This window comes from Nycticebus coucang, chromosome 24 (genome assembly GCF_027406575.1).
Source record: "Nycticebus coucang isolate mNycCou1 chromosome 24, mNycCou1.pri, whole genome shotgun sequence".
Classification (NCBI taxonomy): Eukaryota; Metazoa; Chordata; class Mammalia; order Primates; family Lorisidae; genus Nycticebus; species Nycticebus coucang.
This window is the reverse complement of record NC_069803.1, coordinates 21,220,335-21,244,216: the sequence shown is the minus strand read 5'-3', so window position 1 is coordinate 21,244,216 and position 23,882 is coordinate 21,220,335. Positions and strand designations below refer to the sequence as shown.

The window sequence follows — 23,882 nt, the reverse complement described above, 5'->3', positions numbered from 1 at the left end:
TTATGAATCATAATGTAAATATCTGATATGCAGGATGTACTTAGGCGACCCTTGTGAAAGGGTCTTTTGACCCCCAAAGGGGTCGCGACCCACAGGTTGAGCACTGCTGCTATAGCTGCATTGGACTGCGACCTAGAAAATTGAAAGATTTTGTAGATCTATTCACCTACCTCTACCAAACATACCCTATCAGAGAATATACTTTGATTCCTTTATGACCATCAGGTAAAGTTTCAAGACTCTGGGACACCAAGATTCATCAAAGGAATTTTGCTGTTTATTCATTCTCATTTGAGAAAAAGTAAACCAACATTAAAATAATATTTGCACTACTTCCAGTCTTTGCTAAAATTAAGATTGCTCTAAATCATGCTCAACTTCATAAGTACACTCCCTGAGTGTGAGAGACCAACCACCCCCGCTTCAAAGGGGCTGGCCTTCTGGTGCCCCATTCACATCTTTCCTGAAGAAAAACCATGGGCTCAGAGGTAATGACCAATCACCTAGTCTCTCACCTCATTTGAGGCACAAAATTGTCTCCATTTTCCAACACTAAATAGGAAGTCAAAATAATTTGAACAGAAAAGGATTTCTCCCAGGAATTTTACAAGCTTTACATGTTCCGTCTCCTCGTTTCCTTACATAATAGTGTATTCTGGAATGGGCTCCATGCATAGATCGTAATGAGACCAACATTAGAGAAAGAGACAATTGTTAGAAGCTAGAGTTTGTTAATACCCTACCATTCTCCTAAGAGAAAAAGAAATATTATTAAGGGCGGCGCCTGTGGCTCAGTGAGCAGGGCGCCGGCCCCATATGCCGAGGGTGGCGGGTTCAAACCCAGCCCCGGCCAAACTGCAACAAAGAAAATAGCCGGGCGTTGTGGCGGCACCTGTAGTCCCAGCTGCTTGGGAGGCTGAGGCAAGAGAATTGCGTAAGCCCAAGAGTTAGAGGTTGCTGTGAGCTGTGTGACGCCACGGCACTCTACCAAGGGCGGTACAGTGAGACTCTGTCTCTACAAAAAAAAAAAAAAAATGAAATATTATTAATAGTTACATAGTAGATGTCAATCAGGGGTCTACAGGTCCATAAACAGGGCTTTTAGATTTTTTTCTTAACAAAATGTTATATTAGCAAATTTTGAGGTCATTGGCAACATTTAATATCTTGTATGCTCTTCTGTAGAGCCTAGAACAGTCCTGGATGCAATAAATATTTATTAGGGTGGTGCCTATGGCTCAAAGGAGTAGGGCGCCGGCCCCATATACCAGAGGCGGTGGGTTCAAACCTAGCCCTGGCCAAAAACTATAAGAAAATAAATAAATAAATAAATATTTATGAAGTTTACATAGGTGTCTACATTCACATCTATGACTAAGTACTCAGGTTAAAAAGCTTCCAACAGTAGCTGCCTAATGTCCAGAGCTTAGGAAAGTTCATCAATTCCTTGGCAATGCTTTTTTTTCTTCTAATTTTTTTTTTGGCTTAATAAAGATCTTTGGCCTTGATTAGAGTTGCCAGGGCATGAAAATGCATGTCAGGGCTGTCTCCAGGGATGATGTAGGAGATGGGAACACATCAACACCAACACAGAACAAGAGCAGTGTTCATTGACCAAAGACCTATAACAGATAAATAAACTCTTCCTCAGTCAAAAGGCTACCCTTGGAAAGAAAAGTACAATCAAAAGTCACAACTCATGAATTTCTAATAGTTTTGCTGGAGAATGTCACAAAGATCTCATGAACTTGTGAATAGAAATAAAGTTGCCAAAACCCAATAATTCCACCTCTACAGGGACTTCAAAGCCCTCTCACGTCATTTACACTCATCCCCTAGAATTTCTGGGAGCCCTACTGGCAGATTTGTCTTTACAGCCACCAAAGAACCCCCTTCCCTATTGTTCCTCCACTTAGAAAGAGGCCACACTCAGGAAAACCACCTAATAGCCTCATCGCCCTCACAGCAGAGGACCCCCAGTCCAGGGAGGAAATACTCAAAGTCCTTCTCCCTCTAACTCATACTATGCTGTATCCCTGTTGTCTCCCAAAGCTCTCAAAATCTCTTCTAAAAATATCATTTGTTTTCTTGTTTGCTTTTTGCCCTCACCCTTCTAGTTTTAGGGGCCTTTGGCTATCTCCAACCAGTAGCACAGAAAACAGACAAGATGTCACCTGTTCCTTTCCTTCCCTTCTCTCACAGAAGGTTAAAAATTCCACCCACTTCTGGGCGGTACCAGTGACTCAAAGGAATAGGGCACTGGTCCCATATACCAGAGGTGGTGGGTCCAAACCCAGCCCTGGCCAAAAACTGAAAAAAAAAAAAAAAAATTCCATCCACTTCTTTCAGATCAAACAAAATTCCCACCAGAGCCCCAGAAGTATAGTGAGTCATTTCATGCCCAATTCTCAGCCTTTCCACAATATGCTGTTACAGGTGCAAAGGAAATGGGCATTCAGGAAACCAGATGCCGCCAGGAGAGCAATCCTAACCTCAGGAACCTGCCTTCCCCGGGCATAACTGCCTAGAGAAAACTAAGGGGAAGATTGGCAGGTTTTTATACCTGCAACAATCAAGTCTTATCTTGGTGGCATTGTGGATAAGATGAAGGAAACACTTGTCCTCCTAGACCACTGAGCTCTTTTTCTTGTGATCATTTCAGCCCCTTGTGACTCAGATAATCAAGACTTCTGCCTTCTTTCATTCCTGGGTCATCCATCTCTGTGCCAGCTCTATTCCACAGGTGTGTATAGTTTCGTATTTCCCTTCAACCATGGCCTGTCCAATACCTGCCCCACTCCCTACCCTGGCCTGCTCCTTCCCCTCCCTCCCTGGCTCCCAGGAGCCCCCTTCAGGTCCCATTTCCTGGGAAGCTGCTTCCCCAGGGCTTACTCACCTTCCTCTGCCATCTCCAGGGCTCATTTCCACTCGCTGTGCCCTGAAAGGCTTCATTCATTTCTCTCCGTTTCACTAGTATAGCCAGGCATTTTCTGCTTATTTCCTGAAACATTCAATAAATCCACAATGCTTCAGATAAATAACAGGTACTCAACAGAATCCCTTACAGCCAGAATCCCTTTATAAGCTTGGACCTCTAGGTAGAATGAAGCATCTGTTCCTCCCCGTCACTCTCCCCGCTCCCTTCACCTCTGTTTCATTACTACGGGTTCTGTTAGATTTCAGCACCTTAAGGGCCTCCTCGCTGCTGCTTCTGCAAATTAAGTGGATGACTTTAAAGGAGAACCTTTGAACCAGAATTCTAATATTCTGCTAAGGGAGCTCCAGTATAATTAAGTGCTGCCATCACAAGGAGGAAGAGTTCCGAGGCGTGCATGTGCACACGTGCTCACACACACACACGCACACCGGGCAAAGCCAAGTGCCAGCAGGAAGCTAATGCCGCCTTGAGCTGTGCTGAGCTCCCAAGTGAGAGGGGACCATCCCTCATCCTGACATCTGCAGTTCATTAATATCTGCTCACGCTGTGGGCCAGAAGGAGAGAATACAAAGAGCTTCCCTCCAAGATCTGATGTGCAAGCTTCTCCCTTGTCCCGGGGACTATGTTCCCCAACCTGTATAAGGAAGGGAACACCTAACATTTAGAATTTTTTAAGTGGTATCCAAAATATTTTCCATTTGATGCACACCCTAACCCTTTTTATTCAGAAAACAGAGGACTAGCTAGTGACCTTTTCCAGAGCCACTCTCTAATTCATGTCAGTTCCAAGAAGAAACTCAAAACCTAGAAGCAGAGATGCCCAAAATCTCTGTCCAGGGGTCTTGCTAAGGTGGCACACACCCAGAATCAGGTCAGCCAGTTGACTAATTTGTCACCTCTGTGCATTAGCCACGTCGAAGCTGGCCATCATCATTTACAGGAGTGGCTTGATGCAAGCTCGTGCGATTGATGGACAACCGCATGGAAGAATGAAAAGATAAATTGGGAAGGACTACGGGTGTTACAAAAGGACTCTCTCCTTTATAAAATGACTCACGTGGAATTCCCTTAAGCCACAAACACTTCTACTAGGTTAAAATTTGGTCCTACTGGGTTCTTCGGTGGTTTTTGCAAGGGGATCGGAAGTCAATTTGCCCCGGACCAGCACCCGGAATTGCTGCAGCTCCACTTCCAATTTCACAATGTTTTTCTTGGCCAAGAACACACTAAGTCATCTCCAAGTTCGATACGTTCAGCAAACAATGACAAGGGCGAGCCAGCAGAAATGAACACCTGATTTTCATGATAAATATGGTAATGCAGTATCAGCTGGTGGGGCCACTTTCTGTATTGCTGCATGGACATGTGCAGTGACACAAATTGGAATAGAATGGAAGCTGTCCCCTGTTGGCAGAGTCACTCCAAAGGAACGGAGAGATCAGTAATCATCCCAGCGGTTGTAATACTGAATTGTTTCAGAACCAACTCATAAGTGATGCCAAGTAAAAGCACTGTGTACCCGTTAAAATATGACGTTATTGAAATAAAGTACATTTGAAGCCTTTAAAAAATATATTGGTCCTATTAGCCAAAATTCAAATGTCATTCGACTTTTTGAGAATGTATTATGACATGGGGCAGCACAGAGCTGCCTAAGAAATGCCCAAACAGCATCCCTGGGGTACAATTGTAGGACCAAAGTGAATTTTCACCCGTATTGGTGAAAAGTGCCTCGGAACATATTCAAAGGACATTAATCCTATCTACATGAAAGGTTCTTGTGAAAAATAGAAATCTCAAGCATAAGCCAGATACACCTGGGTAGTATTGCCTCCATGTAGGGGCAGAAAGTGTGAACTCTGAGACACAGGCGCAAAGGTCAACTTGAGACCCAGGAATGGAGGCAGGAAAGGGCCTCACCACTCAAAACGGAATGTTCATTCCTAACTGAATACAGATGCATGCCCATCCACTCTCCCTCCCATGTAGGACACAATTTGTCAAATCAAGGGTTGGTGGCCAAAGGTCCATGATGAACTGGATGGATTTGCCTCCCTGGAGCAAGAGAAGGTGAATAGTCCCCAAAGTTACCGTGAGCTCCCAGAGCTGAGCATGGAAGGTTGAGGGAACAGCACAGGGCTCCCCTATGCCCTCCTCCAGGGCAGGCATCCATGGGCTTCCCTTCTCCTGAGGTCCCAGGCTGTGGGGAAAGCCTTGGGCAGAAATCTGAATGTACAACTCACCTCTTCTCTTTCTACAGCCACTCCTTGTCCCCTCGTGTCCACGTATCTCTGTAGTCCCAGCATCCATAAAACAGGACTGACAAGAGGCTGTGTCTCCTGGACCACCTGCAGGATCTCTTCCTGGGGAGCAATCACATGCAGCCAAGTGGGCCTGACCAGCTGGCTCGAGACTCTGTCTCACCCACCCTGGATCAGGCATTGGGTTTAGTTGTGGTTTTTCCCAGCTTTCCTCAGCAGGTGCAGCAGTTTCTCCTTAATCTCAGTCCAGAAGAAATCTTTTCATTATCGCTCACAGCTGTGATCCTCGGGTTAAAAGAAATTACTCATGAAAGGACAGCCTGGGGTAGACAGCAGCAGCATCAGAAGAAACCCCGGCTTCCAAGGGAGAAGGAACTTCAAGGATTTATTGACAAGAGGGAGATCACAGCTCTGGCTTCAGGCCCAGCTGCTGACATTTGCGGTGGATTTAGGCACCGCAATTTGGCTTGGAATTATTTTTGAACTCAAGCTAAGAGGTCAGAGTAAGGTGTTCTGATCTGCCAGTGACTGTCTTGCTAACACCTGGGCAAAATGAGAATATGAAAACCATCTTCTCCATCTGCTCCCCCATTCTTTTTTCCTCTCCTTCCTACTTCTGTTCCTTCTACCTGTTTTAATCCCATCTTGTAACTTCTTGTCCATCTTCTCTTTGCCTCTTCTGTTCCTCCTAAGCTCTTTGGAGTAGCCCCAAGAGGAGAGCAAAGTGGTGCCCTGGCAGGTGGTACACCCAGGACACCAGTATCTGTCCAACCCTTACCCCAGGTTTGCTCGTTGGTCTCTAATACTCCCTGCCCCCGGCTTCACGTCCAAAAGAGAAAAGAGGCCATCCTGTATCACTCACATGGTGCTGCTTTTGTTAGAATCTTCCCTAAAGTTGCTGTACATTTAGAGCTTCACCACAACCCTGAGTGAAGCAGTGAGGATGTTGATGTTTCTTTTTCACCAAGAAGCCCACTGGTCACCTTAGGAAATATTCCTAGATCCTACCGAGCCTCCCGGGAGGAGAGCCAGTCATGGTGTGGGGCCTGGTCTATCTGACACTGAAACGCTAAAGCAGCAGGTCTCAACCTGTCGGTCAGCAACCCCTTTGTAACAAGGAAAATACATCCTGCATGTCAGGTATTTACGTTACGATTCATAACAGCAGCAAAATGACAGTTATGAAGGAGCAAGGAAAATAATTTTATGGTTGGGGGTCACCACAACATGAGGAACTGTATTAAAGGGTCGTGGCATTAGGAAGGTTGAGAACCACTGCTCTAGAGTCAGAAGCTTGAATGGACGAGACTTTTAAGATTAGCTCCTGCAGTGCATTTACTTTCTAGGAGAAGAAGCTGAGGCTCAGAAATGGAAAGCGGCTTCACCAAAGTCACACAGAGACTCTAAGACAAGGCTACTGCCTCCTGAACCTTGGAGGAGAGCACACATGGCTTTTCTATGTCCTACTATGTTTTTAAGCAACGTGAGGGGCTCTGCTCTTAACCAAAAATATAAAAATAATATTGAGTAACTGCCAGTGCCAAGCATTGGACATGTACAGGGACTTCCAATGGCTTGTCATTATGCTGTGAGCTGTATCTTACGATTGTTTTTAATAGCAGAAGCTTGGAGCTGATAAATGATTTGTTCAATATCCCAAAACTAAGGAGTCGAAGGTTAGAGTCAACTCTAGGTGTGTCTGGCTTTCCAATAATTCTTTCCACTGTCAGAGGGCTAGGGACAGCACAGACTATAGTCAGTTAAAGGAATGTTCCAGTAGAATGTTTACCTCTCAGATCAAACCATTGCCCCTTAGGAAAGCCCGTGTAGCTGCCCTTGAACCCAGGGCAGTGTGCACAATGAAGAGTGGAAGCTTCTCCCTCTGTTCCCAGGGCTTTGCTTTTGTTTCTCAGGAGAGAAGTGAGGCCAGGACGTATGTCTTCTAGCCGGGCTGCTAGGGAAAATGTACTTTCAGGCTATATTTTTTTATGGCTTTCAGTGGAGTGATTTATGGGATGATGGAAAAGGACTATTCTATTTTCCTAGTTAGTCCTGAGAATTTGGCAAGAGCTTCTGGGATGTTTTTCCAACAGATTTTTCTTGCACTGTCCAAAGATCCCACACTGTGTTCACAGCTAAGATTGTTCAAGCACACTGCTGAAGCCCTTCTGTCTGGGGAAAGGGAGCCTGGGACAGGGCCTCCACTCTGTCCTGGACCTGGGAGTCACCTCCTGTTTGGCGCAGAGCCTGTCTGGAGAGCTGGCATCTTCAGAGGCCAAACTGTGGAGCAAATTGGGCTACTGAATGAATATTAGAGCAGCCCTAGAAAAATCTGTGAGCACGTAGAGCATGCTCACAGAAAATCTTCTAATGCTTTCTGCTTGGTTCTCATTTCAATTTTCCCCCAATATTATCATGTTTCGGGATCTTCTAGAAAACTTGCCTCTGGATCCCATATCTTAAATAATGTAATTCAGTAGGTCAGCAGTAAGGTCAGAAGCCAGAACTTTCACCAATGTCCCAGTTAATTATGATCAGGTATCCCAGGAGCCAGGGTTGAAGGCCTACATCCAAGGATTCAGAACAACCCTATACAACAGAGATTGTTGTCAATGTTTTGCTTATGAGAAAACAAAAAGAAACTTGGCCACAAAGTCACCGAGTTTGTGTCAAAACTGGAATACAAAAGTCGGTCTAATTTCCAGTTCAACTACATTTTTACATAGCTATTCACTTATTCATGCATTAGAAAATATTAATTATATAAAATATAATAAAATTTTATATAGTAAATAAAATATAGTACTGCGTATGATAAAGCCCTTGATCTAATAGGACGTGCCTCCTCATGTGGAGAGACAGATGAAGATGTAAACAAAATAATTAAGACAATTGCAAATGGTGATAAAAATCTGTAAAGAAAACAAAAGAAAGTAATATGTTCAAAACCACGTGGATGATATCTAACCTGAAATCTGAATGGCAAGAATAAGCCAGCCATTTGTGGGAAGGATACACCCAGGAGAAGGAACTGATAGGACAGGAGCCCTAAATCAGAACTGAACCTTGTATATTCATGGGAACAGAAAGGGCCAGAATTACTAAAGTGAGGAGTGATAACTAAGAAATAAGGCAAGGGCTATGTTAACCAGTGTGATGAAAGTATGTCAAACGGTCTGTGAAGCTAATGTATGATGCCCCATGATCATATCAATGTACACAGCTATGATTTAATAAAAAAAAAAAGAAAGAATAGAAATAAGGCAAGGACCAGGGCACACAGGACTGCAAGTGACAGCCTGAGTCTAAGTGGGATGAGAGCCTGGCAGGATGGGCCCACGGGAGTGACACAGTTATATCTAAAAGCTCAATCTGATATTTATGTAGCACACTTCTCTTTGCTATATAAAGAAAGAAAACTCAGATAGCAACCTTCTCTTTGCTAAAGAAAGAAAAATAAAATTCAGAAGACAACCCAGGAGGCTAGAGCACTAGCCCAGGTAAAAGAAGCACATGTGATCTGAGAAGTGGCCCCTATGGAGACCAGCTGCATCCAACACCATCCACATGTGATCTGAGAAGTGGACACAGTGGAGACCACCTGCGTCCAACACAATCCACATGTGATCTGAGAAGTGGACACTATGGAGACCACCTGCGTCCAACACCATCCACGTGATCAGAAAAGTGACCACTATGGAGACCCCTGCGTCCAACACCATCCACATGTGATCTGAGAAGTGACCACTATGGAGACCACCTGCGTCCAACGCCATTCACATGTGATCTAAGAAGTGGCCACAATGGAGACCCCCTGCGTCCAACACCATCCACATGTGATCTGAGAAGTGACCACAATGGAGACCCCCTGCGTCCAACACCATCCACATGTGATCTGAGAAGTGGCCACTATGGAGACCCCCTGCATCCAACACCATCCACATGTGATCAGAGAAGTGACCACAATGGAGACCCCCTGCGTCCAACACCATCCACATGTGATCTGAGAAGTGGCCACTATGGAGACCACCTGCGTCCAACACCATCCACATGTGATCTGAGCAGTGGCCACTATGGAGACCACCTGCATCTAACACCATCCACATGTGATCTGAGAAGTGGCCGCTATGGAGACCACCTGCGTCCAACACCATCCACATGTGATCAGAGAAGTGACCACTATGGAGACCCCCTGCGTCCAACACCATCCACATGTGATCTGAGAAGTGGCCGCTATGGAGATCACCTACATCCAACACCATCCAATGTAATCTGTGAAATGGTCACTATGGAGACCCCCTGCCTCCAACACCATCCCACCACATCATCTCAGGGTATACCCCAGGTCAGTGGTTCTCAAAGTACAACCCAGGGACCACTGGACATAGGTCCCCAAGATCTTTTCAGGGAGGCCTGAAAAGTCTCTTTTTTCTCAGATATTTACCTATGTGAAGTTGGATTTTCATCATGTATTTCAGCCAAAACAGCATGTCACCATGGATTACCTATGGAAGCATATAACAGGATCTATCTTCTATTAAGCCAAATACTACAAAGATTCACAAAAGTGTAGAACAAAGCTACTCTTCTTGCTACATTTATCATTTGTCTTGGAAAATGGAGTTCTTTTTATAGAAGAAGAAAAGGGTTCTGTTTATGTTAAATCACAAGGGATTTATTTTTGTTACTTTAGGAGGAATTAATCATTTTTTTGACTTCTCAGCCTTAATTTCCACTATAATAACCACTGGCAGATATAATTAGCATATAGCAAAGGCTTTTGGGTTCTCAATCATTGCTAAGAATGCAGTGGGGTCCACAGACATTACAACTGCTATGTTAATGACCTACAGGATCCTGGGCAGAGAATGGGGCAGTGAGGACATTAGCCAGCCAACCTCAGGGAGGTGCTCCCCTCCTCTGGGCACGCATCATCTGGGGCTTCTGGGAGCTTTTGCCTATTCAATCACGGGCTGTTCCATGAAGTCTTCTCTTTGCTAGATGAGGAGTAATCAAGGCTCCCTGGTGCGATGAGGTGTCCACCTTGCTGCTGAGGTGTACAGAGGGGGTCCAGTAGCCAGCTTGGTGCATTAGCTTCAACAGCAACGGCAGGCCAGAAAGAGTGGCCTGTGCCACCTCCTCTCTCCCTATGATTTCGGCGTGTGTGTAACCACACGGTTCAGCAAACACAGAGAGGAATCACTGCCTTCTGCAAGGTTTCCCAAGCCCTGTGCCAGGGCTGCCTGTACTGCTGGAAGATAATGAACCCTCAGGGCATTTGTTACCACTTAAACATTTCTGAGGTGGAGGCTGAGCATGTAATTGCTATTTGGGAGAAGGCAAGGGACCGAATGCTAAGTAGGCTGGTTGCAGCGGGGCCGGAGCAGGCTCCAGAGATCCTACCTTTCCTAACATCATCTGGCAGATTTCCAAAGGTCAGGGCTTCTGAAGGTGTCAGGCAATGTCTGCTCACCTACTCTAGTCTGGCCAGAGGTGGGGAGCAGAGGCTGGGGCATCTAATGGAGAGAGACTTATGTTGCCTAGTCATCCCTCAGAAGCTCGGTTCAGATTCTAAAGTAAGAAACAAACTCCTCAAATGTTAGAACCTGATTACCCTGGAAATAATCCTGCCTAGAAAACACCCCCAAATGTTTTCCTCTTAGCATTAATCCAAAATATCCTGTGGTCAAGGAAGCTTTAGAAAAAATATATCCATTTCCCAACTGGAAAGTCTCTTTGTGCGTTAACTTAGTAATTTCTCTAATAAATGCTGCAGTGAAGAAATCTGCTTACTTCATTCTGATACAAATGCTTTAAGGAAGAAAATGACTTGCCCAAAGTCCTATAACAAAATTCAGAATTAAAACCCAGGCAATCCCTCTTTGACTCCCAGCCAATACCTCTTTTCCTGTCCCAGGAAAAGATCTATTGACGTCCTCAAACTTTTAAACAGGGGACCAATTCACTGTCCCTCAGACCGTTGGAGGGCCAGACTATACTTTAAAAAAAAAAAAAAACTATGAACAAATTCCTATGCGCACTGCACATATCTTATTTTGAAGTAAAAAAACAAAACGGGAATAAATACAATCACACCACTTCATGTGGCCCGCGGGCCACAGTTTCAGGACCCCTGAGTCAAGGCCTTCTACCACTGAGAGGTTAAAGACAGAGGTCAAGGATAAACTGTCAGCTAAGATCATCCAAAATCATCCCAGCTATAGATACCCTTAGGTGCCTATGGTACATGAAAGATTTAGAAGAGGCAGATGGGAAAAGCGTGTCTAACCCAAGTTACAAGTACTTATGCATACGTGTACAAACAATTCTGTCTCTAAGGACATCAACTAGGTTTGTTTCACCAACATAAACCTATCACAAATTAGCTGGGAAGAGATGATTTGATGATGTTGTGAATCAGAGTTTTGCAAATATGCATTTAATTTAGAATTAATGTGACGCATTTTTTGTAAGTTAATTGAAAAAAATGATTATTAAATACAAATTCACTAATGTTTGACAAGTAGGTAGTAAATACCCATTTTGCACATGGCAGTTAATTCTCAGTAAATGTGTTTTTCCCCCCAATAACCAGCTGGTTTTAATTTAACAAATAGATTGTTCTCCGGTGAGATCAGAATGGAGATTCAGAAAAACTTCCTGGATAGCAGGGCACAGCACCCCTCCCCATCTGCCTTGGAGATTATGTGCATGGAAGGATTTCCAGGATGCCCCCTGGAAGCCTGTTCCCTCTCTCAGCGGCACAATTTCTAACATGCCCAATTCTAAGCAGCCAAAGGCCAAGCTGACAAAACAACTAAGATGTATGTGTGTTTTACCTTCTGCCTAGGAATTTCCTTCCCTGAATGTCATCCTGGCAAACCACTTGAACCTCCCACTGCACCTCCAGAATCACTTCTTCTGTGAAGCCCTCTAGGATACCAAGTTAATCTCTCCCTCCTAAATTCCTATGTCACTTATATACATCCTTCCCAATCTTTATAATATTGTGTTAAAAACAGAAAACTCCTATAGTGCAGGTTTCTGGCTTGCAGTAATAACATCTATAAAAACACCACTAATAGTCTGGCAGAGATGGTAATCTTCTCTCCCAATATCCATTTCTCTATATTTGTAACAGAGCCTGGATTTGACAAGAACAGCTGTGGGACCCTATTTCCAGACTCCTTTGCAGCTAGGTGGGACCATGTGATGAAGTCCCAGCCAATGAGACAGAAGCGAAGCATGGCCTTGTGGGATGGTCCCTTCATTGGAGCTGACTCATGTCAATTCCATCTCGATAAAACTGAAATAAGGAAAAACAGGCTGATTCAACTGAGAGTTGCTCTGTTTCATCTGCTTCCTATGTCCTCCCTCCCCACATGCACTTCATCCTTTGTGCTTTTCAGATTCTGGACATGACTAGAACTCCAGCAGTCACACTGGATTATGACGTAGCTTGGGGGACAGAAGCCATGTGCTGAGGATATCAGAAGAGAAATCCAGGGAGAGCTGAGATCTCTGGTTACTTTGTGAAATGGCCTTGTTATCCTTAGACATATTTGTCTTTATACTCCTTTCGTGGAAGAAATGAACAATAGCCACGAACGTTTATGGATGTTCCCAACGTGCTATTAAGTATTTACATTCATTCTACTCTCACCCCCATGGCAGCCTGATGAGGTTTGACATCTCTATTGTATACGTGAAAAATCTGAGGCCAGCAGAGGTTAAGTAACAAGCTCAAGGTCACGTAGTTAGTAATTAATAAGGTTTGAGATTGCATTTGGGGGCTGTCTGATTCCAGGGCTGGAACTAGAGACAAGGACAGCCTCTTGATAAATACTTTTCAAATGAACAAACCAACACTGTTCAGAGAACCCATCTGTCTGAGGCTGCTATCAGGACCAGGCCAGCCTTTAACACTTCTCTGGGAATTGCTTTCCTTACTGGTGAAATGATGGTAACAACTCAAGCACCTTCTATTTGCCAGGAATTCATGTAGGCAGCCTGCACATGTTGCAGACAATGAGCACAGCCTCTCAAGGGCATTCATGCTACTATAATTCCCATTATAAAGCTGAAGAAATCAAGGGTCAGGAAGTCAAGCTATTTTCCTAAGATCATACTGTTTGCAAGTGGTAGATAGAAGGAGAGAAGTTAGGCCTCAGGTCCATCTGTCTGTACTTGGGATCTGCCTCTCAAATTTCACACAACATCCCAGTGTTTCCCCTAGTGCGCACGAGGAAATGTGCGTCTCACCTGCTAAGTGATGAAGCAAGGGTTCAAAACCAGGCCTATGGAACACCAAACTCGAGTCCTTCCCCCACATTCCTTGAGTGAAGAGAAAAATTAGAGAAGTTAGGGTCTGGAGGGGATGGGGATACTTCCAACCAGCTCTCAACCCAGCACTGGGTGTGTGAGTGATGCTCAGTTTGTTCTGTAGTTCCACGAAAGGGAAGCTGGTGAAGGCAGGAGAGGCTCTCCCCACTCACAGCCCCCACTCCAAAGAGGGGGGCTCAGGTCAGGGCCAAGTCTGCCTCCCCCACTGTCAGGCCTCCCCCATCAGGATTTCCACCTGTGCAGTAGAGATCACAACCGCATGGGGTTGTCATGGGAGTGAGATTGGAATGAACGTAAATACTTCACCACACCTCGTGCGCATTCACGGATATTTGTGGCGATCGTTCACATTTGTTAAGATTGATGGCGGCGAGCGCTGAAAGGCTGCATTAGTTTCCCTTGGCCACTGTAACAGATGACCACAAACCTGCTGGCTTAAAACCACTCAGATCTATCCTCTCACAGTCTTGGAGGCCAGAGTCTGAAATCAAGATGCCAGCAGGGACTTTCAGCCTCTAAAAGCTGGGAGGGAGAATCCTTCCTCACCCTTTTCTGCTTCAGCAGTGCCAGCATCCCCGAGCATCTCACGTATCACGCCGATGTCAACCTTCACCATCCTGAGACGTTCTTCCCTGTGTATCTGTGTGCCCTCTCCTCCTCCTCCTCTTCTTCCTTTTTCTTTTCTTTTCTTTTCTTTCTACAGTGCGGTGCTATCATAACTCACAGCAACCTCAATCTCTTGGGCTCAGGTGATCCTCTTGCCTCAGCCTCCTGTGCAGCTGAGACTACAGATGCATACTACCCCTCCCAGATAGTTTTTCTATTTTTAGTAGAGACAGGGTCTCACTCCTGCTCAGGCTGGTCTTGAACTCCTGAACTCAAGCAATCTATCTGACTCGGCCTCCCCGAGTGTTAGGATTACAGGTGTGAGCCACCCTGCCCAGCCTCTCTCCTCTTTTTGTAAGGACACCAGTCATTGAATTAGAGTTCACCCTCATCCAGGATGACCTCATCTTCATTATATCTGCAAAGACCTTATTTCCAAAAAGATCACATTTGCAGGTACTGAGGTTACGACTCGAATGTGGCTTTTAGGAAGACATAATCAACCCACTACCAGGACTATTTGCCAAATAGAACTGACCATGTTGACTCTCCACAAAGTAGAGACTGTTTCCTTGTAAGAAATCATGAGCAGGACCAGCCTTCTTAGTACTGCATTGCAAAAGCCTCCGACAAAATATCCGCGTCTACACATGTGTGTATCTCTGAGTGTCTGTGTATGAGTCTGCATGTGTCCGTGTGCACATCTGTGTTGGTGTCTATGTGTCTATGTGGCTCTGCGTGCATCTGTATGTGTGTGTTTTTTTCAGCCTAGCATAATGATAATGTGGAATTCCACATTAGAGATTAATTTCTTGGGTAGTCTCCTAGGAGGCCAACCATTCAGTCAATTTTCACTCACACTGAACTTGAACTCACTGGAGTGCATTCACGTATCACGCCGAACGTGAACTCACTGGAGTGAAGGACACAGGGCTGGTCATGGTGAAGGACAGCACAGGCAGAGGGGACATGTGACATGCTGTCCTGGGGATGAAGTTTGAGTATATCTTTAGTGGGTACTAGGAGGTGGTACCCGGAAGGAGGAATGAGGTCTAAGAAGGAAAGAGGGAGGAAAACCATTTCCTTGGCTGTGAAGTTAGGTTCAGTGACTTTAAAGATTTTAAAATTTATTTGAAGGCCGGGTGCCATGGCTCACGCCTGTAATCTACCACTCTAGGAAGCTGAGGTGGGTGGATTGCCTGAGCGCACGAGTTCAATATCAGCCTGAGCCAGAGCGAGACCCCGGTCTTTAAAAGTAGCCGGACATTGTGGGCACCTGTAGTCCCAGCTAGTCGGGAGGCTGAGGCAAGAGGATCACTTGAGCCCAAGAGTTTGAGGTTGCTGTGAGCTTTGACGCCACATCACTCTACTGAGGGCAACAAAGTGAGACTCTGTCTCAAAAAAAATTTAATGAATTAAATTAAATTAAATTCATTTGAAACATGAGACCCTCTAACCCCAGGGCCATCCTGAGAGATGGCACAAGACTCCTAAGTCAGAGGTGGGAAGACCTCCAACAAGAGGGCAGAGGGGACCAAAGCAAGGTCATGGTACCAGCCCTTCTGCTGTGCAGCAGAGAGACCTTATAGCAGTCACTGCCTCCTGGACCTGCTGAACGGGAGACTCGGGAGTGGTTGGCGAGATGCCCCCTGGTGCCACCCTCTGTCTCAGCCCCTCTCTGCTTGGCGGGGGCAGGTCCTGAAGCACTGACAGATTTGCTCCCCATCTCTCACTGAGGAAAGTGGTTCCCAAGTGGCAGCTTAGCTGAGACGAAAGGGGTGGGGAAAATGAGAGAGAGCCTCCCAGATTTGTGGCAAGTTGTGGGAGAACAGAGCAATACAGGGGCCCCAGCAGGATAATGGCTCTCAGCAGGTGGAGGAGTGCTCCAAATTAACCCTGATAGAAAACTTCACTCTCTGAGCTGCACAGCCCCACAGCCAGAGCAAACACCATTTGAAAATTCTCTGCCACCTTGGGTGGTGCCTGTGGCTCAAGTGGGTAGGGCACTGGCCCCATATACCAAGGGTGGTGGGTTCAAACCCGGCCTCAGCCAAACAGAGAAGAGCCTCACCTCAGAGCCACAATAAAGTATGCTTTGCCAAGAAAAAAAAAAAAAAAGAAAGAAAGAAGAAAATTCTTTTCCACCAAATCAAAGCTCTCGTTTCCAGTTAATAGTCCATCACGTGCAGTAGGTACTCTCGGCCCATGCCATTTGGCCTCTGGGTTATTGCTTTAAATTTAAGTCATTACAACAAATTACCATACTTAGCCTTTCTCAAGGAGCTCTGAAGCCTTATTGTCACTTATTGCCTGCCTCTCCCGAAACTTCACCTGCCACGCGTGAAGGAGAGAGATCCTTGACCCCATGTCCAGACGTTCCGGGCACACCAGCCCTCTGCATGGGCTCTGGGGCTGCCCCTGGACATGCTCACCACCCTGCTTGGTTCTCAGAGTGTCTAAGGCAGCCCTGTGGGAGAGAAGACACTGAATCCAGAGTTGTCAAAAAGTTGCCACCTGCTGGTCCCTCTCCATGTGCCAAGCACTGAGTTAAACTCAGAACACACTGCAAAGAATCTCACCCGGGAATTTGAAAAGAAGCAGAGCAGGTGGCAATTGTGTGGGGGATGCTCCAACTCTTTGGGCTTGGATTGGGAAGGAGGAAAGAGCAAAGAGAGCTGTCACCAGGCAAAGTGTCAGACCTTGACAATGTGGCAGAAGGGGTGCAGCTAAGAGAGTACTCATTGGGTCCACATGGACATTAGTCACATTCTGGGGAAACTCGGTATCACAGACAGAAGGCAGGCAGGGGAGGCCCTTCAGTACATGCTGACAGCAGGGCCCACACACGTCCCCATTTTCCCCAGAGACAAAAAAGTCAGAACAGTTTCGTGGCCTTGAAATACTATGTAGGTACTTGCTGGTCATCCTGTTGAACCACCTGCAGTTAAATATGCTGGACTTTGCACAAAGACACATTTATGTCACTGAGTCCGAAGTGCCTCCTCTCAAGTGGATTAAACAACAAATCTATTATCTCCAAAATATTGTCTTAAAAACACATAGTACCTACCACAGAGAAATTTCCTTTCTATTGTAATAAAAACGTTCCCACTTTTGTCCAGGCATTTCTGGCTGTGACTATCAAGCAATTGTAAGCAGAAGAAAAATACATCATTATCAAACCCACAGAAGTTGGTATTATGATTATTCCCATTTTACATCCAAGGAAACAGAAAGGTTAAGTAATGTGCCCAAGGTCACACAGCTATGAGGTGGCAGGGCTGGGACTTGAACCCAGGTGGTTTCCTCCAGAGTCTGTGTGTAGCTGCTGTGCTGTGAGCACTGCCTGGCTGTTTATTTTCAGCACTGATGAAATCCAAGCGATCGTTCTTCCCTCCCTCCCTCCTAGGGAGCTGCATCCCAGCTCTTCCCCCAGCTCTCATTATGTCAGAACCCAGCTGAACCACCAAGGGGACATGAGGCCACAGTGCTTTGTAAACTGTAAAGTGCTGCATACATAAAAGGATCCATCATGACCATCAACGTAAGCATTTCAGCCTCACTTCTCTCCTGGAAAGACTGTCTCAGAGGAAAAAAACAATTCCTCTTCTGCTATTTTGTGATCTAAATTCCTGTAAGTCTTTTCTTCATAACTGGGGCATGTCCACTTTTTTTGGTCCCCTATTCTCTGCCAAATGGCTCCAAATGTCCTTCTCTGCGGAGTGTTGGGAGCTCTCTGCCAGCGCCCCTCCCTTTCTCACCACACCCTCTTCCTGGGCAGACATAATTCCTTCCACCCTGATACTTTTTTTAACTCTCGCCAGAAGCCTGCTAAATATGCCGTGTGCTCCTCAGCTTTGCCGCTCCCCTGCCGTCCCTGGTAATCCAGCCTCAGCATCAGTATCTGAAATCCTTCCTTTGTCTATTTCGCCTCTTTCCTGCTGTATTTCTAATCTCTCTCCTTTTCTCTGCTCCCCATCACTGGGCCCTCCCGGCGAGCACAGCAGCTTGCAGCACCACGGACAGGGTATCAAGACACGGGTCTCAAATCATTGCCACCCTGCTACTCCTCACGCTGTGACCTTGAGCAAAGCTTCTTTCTCTCACGGAGCAAAGCGAGCCTCTTGGGCTGAGTCTCGGGTCCTTCCAAGCTTGGTGTTCTATTCTCTGAGGCCCCATGATCTCTAAGATCTGGGGTGACATGGGCCACCAGTCTGCTCCAAAATGGATAAACTGAGTTCCCATGATCCTTCCCGGGGGATTCATTGATTCTTTATCAGCGCTTCACAACCGACATCCTGCACACCAGAATTTCATGGCATGTTACCACGTGTGCTGCAAGAAATGCACCGAAATAACTTTGAGAAATGCTGGGAAAAGGAAGGCTATCCCTGTGATTCTTTTTCTTTTTTTTTGAGACAGAGTCTCAAGCTGTTGCCCTGGGTAGAGCACTGTGGCATCACAGCTCACAGCAACCTGAAACTCTTGGGCTTAAGCGATTCTCTTGCCTCAGCCTCCCAAGTAGCTGGGACTACAGGCGCCTGCCACAATGCCTGGCTATTTTGTTGTTGTTGTTGTTGCAGTTGTCATTGTTGTTTTACCTGGCCCAGGCCAGATTCAAACCCACCAGCCTTGGTGTATGTGGACGGCTCACTGTCCACTGAGCTGTGGGCAACGCCCATCCCTGTGCTTCTAATTGCAGGACTCAGAGAGCCTTGAATCCTCACTCAGGCATCCCAACACCCTGAGGAAGTTCAAGAGTGATTTTTCCAAATACTTTGTGACCATAACTTTGGAGCAATCCCTATTAATATCTCCCAGAAGGAGAGTGCCTTAGAGGCAATAATATGGAAAACTGTCAGGATCACACTCCCACACCAATAGTCACCTCTCTTTCCTGTCCCCTTTCCAGGGAACACTTTGGGTTCAGAAGCCTTGCCCTGTCCTATAAGCTGGGAGGCCAAAGCACAATGTTCAAGTTGTGGGGCGTAAGAAGGTTCCCCCAAAATGGGCTGATCCTGAAACTCACCAAGCCCCAAAGAAGGGGCATGTGGACTGTTCCCTAGTCAGACCTCCTCTTAAAGACATTTTCATAGAGCTTACAGCGATTTCTTTCCAACCTACACCTTCTGGGGGCAAGACATGATTGCAAGAGGGACTTTACCTAACAAATGCAATCAGTGTAACCTGGCTTATTGTACCCTCAATGAATCCCCAACAAAAAAAAAAAAAGAAAGAAAAAAAAAAAGAGTGGGGGAGGGGAGAGGTGTAAATAAAAAAAAAAAAAGAAAGAAAAGAAAAGTGGGAAAAACAACTTACCAAAAAAAAGGTGTGAACAAACATTTCTGAGTGTAGGCTACACACACGCACTCAATCAGAACACGTACACAGACGGGGCTTTCAGACTGCAGGAAGGCCCTCAAATAAAGGCAAAAGAATCATTAAACAACACAAGTGACCACCTCAGAGCTGCCTGAAAGCCACAGCAATTTGACTCTGGAAGAAAAAATTGGTTTTTAGAAATATGCGTATGGACATAGAGTCACTCACTTAAAAATACCTGCTTTAAAAACCTCTCAGGGGGAGAACTTCCATCTAGATTAGAAGTCATAAAACAAAAGCACTCCGGATGTGTCATTAAAATGTTCACATCAGAAACAAGTACAAGAAACCAGAGAGACTCTGCTTATCCAAAGAGACTTCAAGAAGGGAAATCCCCAAGCAGTTCTAATTCTCAATAAGCTTTTATTTTTATGCGTAAGAATAAAGAAATGATTGGAAGATCACAGATCAACAGTTTCGGATCGTTGGGAAGAATTATCAGATCAAGGAGCAGGAAGAGAAAGAAAGGGAAAAAGCAGAAAGGAAATGAACGGAAGCAGAGGTCTCTCGCACGTGGTGCAGGAAAGTTCGAAGGGGGCTGTACCATGACACCTTGACCATGACCTGCAAGGCAGGTGGACTGGGCTCCAGTTCCCAGATGCAGGAACAAGCCTTGGAGAGGCTAAATTGCCCCTTTCCATGATGTACATCTGACTGCACAGCAAACACGCTCTCTGCATCTCCCATGCTGGTTGACTGGAGGTATAGAAGTTTGGGACGACAGCCACCATCCTGAGCAAGAGTCCGTGCTTGGGGGTGAACAGGGAGTCCCAGATATCTTTAATATGTTTTCATGGTGATGCTATAGAAGCCAAAATGGAGGAGAAAGATAATTCTTCTGGAATCTCATCTGTGAATCCCTTCGAAGTAGCAAAAAAAAAAGAATATGGGCTTTGACATTACATAAACTTGGGTTTGAATCTCAACTCTGCCACTAACTGGCTGGGACAGCTCAGTCAGGCTACTTAACTTCTCTGAGCCTCAGTTTCCATATCTGTAAAATGTGTGTGTGTAAGAGTGAATAGTAGTAATAATAGCTAATCTTTTTAGCACTTATAAGTCAATTTCTTTTCTACAACCTTTGTATTTACAAACATTTAATTCCTGACAATAACTTTATGGTGAGGTGTTATTACCCCATTTTATAGATTAATCAGGAGGCTGGGGTGCAGAGTTACTACATAACTTTCCCAAAGTCATATGGGTATTTAATATTGGGGACAGGACTCGAACCCAGGCAATCCTAAACCACATTATTTGATTTGTGAAATCAAATGAAATAATGTTGGTGGGCCAGGTTCCTGATATCTGATATATATTAGGGACCCTTCACCCTTTTTCTTAGTTGTCCCATTTCAAATTCACCTGCTTTTTATCTTGAGGGGCTGAGGCAAGAGCTAACTTCAAGCCATGAAAACCTGAATCAAATGGTTGCAGGAAGACAAATGATCTAAGAACCGCACAGCAATTCTTCTAGAGCCCAGCTACAGCTGTTTACATCTATCTAAGCAACGTGACAGGCCGTGCCCAGAAGAAAGCTTGGGGCTTGTCTACTCCACGCCTCACAACCATCAGTGAGGAAAACAAAGGCCTAAGAGCACAAGTAGCTCGCCCAGCCCCACCCAGCCCATTAGCAGTGAAGAACAAACTGTAGTAACGTGGGTGTGTTCTTAGCCTGGTCTGGTGGGGAGGATACGGGTGACAAGGGTTGGAGGATGAGCCCTCTCTGAGATTGTAGTAGACAACTCTTGGACATGTAGCCAAACTGCTGTAAGTGCCCGGAGAGCAGTGAGCGAACGTAGTCTTGGTGAGATGCAAAGAGGCTGCAAGTCCCTAACCCACCCCTGAGTGGTGGCAGACAACTTATCCCAGCAGGTTAACCACAATGGCAGGTGTTTGCATTCCAGACACTCTGCCACTCATGACTTTCCTGTCCTATGCCGCAGCTCCAAAGCAGAGCCTCATCTGAGGGATCTAGGGTATGAAGGCCAGCATCTGTGGAAACCCAAATGAAAAAGCGAGGCATAAGTAATAGTCCCATTTAATATCACTTTGCTCCAATACATCTAAGCGTAGTCAAAACCTCACATGGCTACTGAGGTCCTGGAAACCATAATACACACAGCATACACGTCCCTTTCATTCAAAATAAATGTGATGAAAGATTCAAAGAGAGTGATAGCAAGGTAGAAACTCCAAACAGAGTCCAGCCACAAAACATCCTTTGACTTTTATAAAAAGGAAAGCAGTATAATTAATAACCTAGCCAAGGTTGTATACAAGTTCAGTAAAAACATGATCACTTGGAGAAAAAAAAAATGGTTAATGAGTTACTAACGTCCACACAAATTGAAAAATAAAAGACCAACCAGAGTAACTACATCCATGCTCAGTGTTTCCTGTTTTTATTTTCATCAGTTTTGTCTGTCCCTAATGAATCTGTGATTTGTTTTACTCTTAGGACTTGAAATTATTCATAGTGGGCCTGTCCTTTCGATCTTATACCAATAGAATAACAGCCAATAACGTTAGAACCAAGGATCTTATAAAAAATATTCTGCTCTCTGCTCGTACTACCAAAGAGGATGCTAAGAATCTGAAAGATAAGTGACTCATCCAAGATCACACGGCTGAAGGCAGATTTCAACTGGGATACAGGGCAGTGAGGGTGGAAGGGACTCTTTCTCCTCCAAAGTTCTTGTTGCACTGTCCTGAATATGTCTATTCGCTCCTCTACTTTCCCACTCTCTCCCCCCCCCACTCCTCTCTCTCTGACATTCAGATAGACATAATTCCACTGGACAGGTTCCCAGTAGACAGCTTGAGCTGGTCAGCCCCAGTAATTCATGTATCTACAACATTGCAAATGCACAGAACAGATACATGGTGAAGGGCTTCAGATTTTAATTGTATCTTATTTCACAGCTGCAGCCAATTCCTGCTACAGCTTAATAAGCAGGTTGCACGAGCCATGAACACTTTCTGTTGTTAATTTTGCTCAGGAAAATTGAGTTTTTACTACCATTTTGGCAGAAATGCTTATCATAACAATTACGATAAAGTGATGAGGATTAGAAACATCTGCAGGAATGAACTTGGAGACAGAAGGATGTCAGTGAGTCTTGTCGTGTGAAGAAAATGTGCTGTAGGAAATCTGAGTGATGGCCCTGTCACCTGCTAAGAATAGTGGGGTGATCAGAGGGCCCAGGCCTCTTCTCACCCTGTTGTAGGGACACCCACGGAAGACTGGGATTTCTCAGTGGCATGGACTGACTCCATCATGGCACCTACACTCTGCTCTGACTTTGAAGGAGATTTGAATTGAGAAGGATGGGCTTAGGAAGTAGGAGAAAGAACCTTACAGAACATCTCATTGCTCAGATGGGAAAACTGAGATGGGGGAGGCGATGACATCCCCAAGGTCACACAACTGATGAATGATATCTGAGCCTTCTGGGTCCTCTACCAGAGCTCTCTCTCCCCTGCCTAAAATAAACCCAATCAAGGCCTAAGTGAAGAAATGACTGGAATTAGTCTGAAATCTCTGGGAGTAGATCCCTGACGGTCTTTCTGATAGAGCCAGAATAAATGGGAAAATCGCAAGAAATGTGTTACCATCTGTGGCCTTGTTTGGGAATCAGGGAGTAATCTATACCAGGGATCAGATCATTGGTGCTAAAGAGAAAGTGGAGTCACAAAGGAATCGTAGGTGCCAGCAATGTGGAACAACAAGGAGGACGGAAATAATGTGACTGTGCCACGTGCTGAGGTTGTCCACATCAGCTGCTTCCCAGAGCAAGCCCTGGACAGGTGCACCTCGCTGGGCATGCCGATGAAGAGGTTCTTGAGCAGAGAACTCTCTTTCTCCCCTATGAAGACATCCAAAGACTTTCTAGGTATTTTATTTAGTACTGCGATCGTCCTATTTTAGACTGAGCATCCAGATTTTCTCAATTCTGAGACACCCATCAATTGGTAAGATGCATCGCCAATAGCATAAGGGCTTTGGGGAAGAAAATAAACCCAACCTTAAATGTGCACATCTACCATAAGACACAGCCCTGTTTCAGAAACGTGGAAAGGAGGGGAAAAATTCATCAACAGAATCAACAATGTATCATACACAGAAGTTACCGTGTCTCAGTATGAAATAGATTACCAGGAGATGAAGCAAAAGAAGACCAAAAGACTGACTCCAGGAAGACCATGGCAATAGTCTAGAGAAAAGAAGATACTTGTTGGAATTAGCATTTTCCAATTCCAATTCCAATGGTAGTAGTAAAAATGAAAAAAAAATAAAAGAATAAATAAGCTTCACCATTTTCTATTACAGCATAATAAATGACTGTAAG

General features: G+C 45.2%; 1 pseudogene; it reads left to right on the top strand.

Moving 5' to 3' along the window:
- Nucleotides 1-4,140: 4,140 nt before the first annotated feature.
- Nucleotides 4,141-4,383, top strand: LOC128576247 (cytochrome c oxidase subunit 7B, mitochondrial-like; annotated as a pseudogene).
- The last annotated feature ends 19,499 nt before the right edge of the window (nt 4,384-23,882 follow it).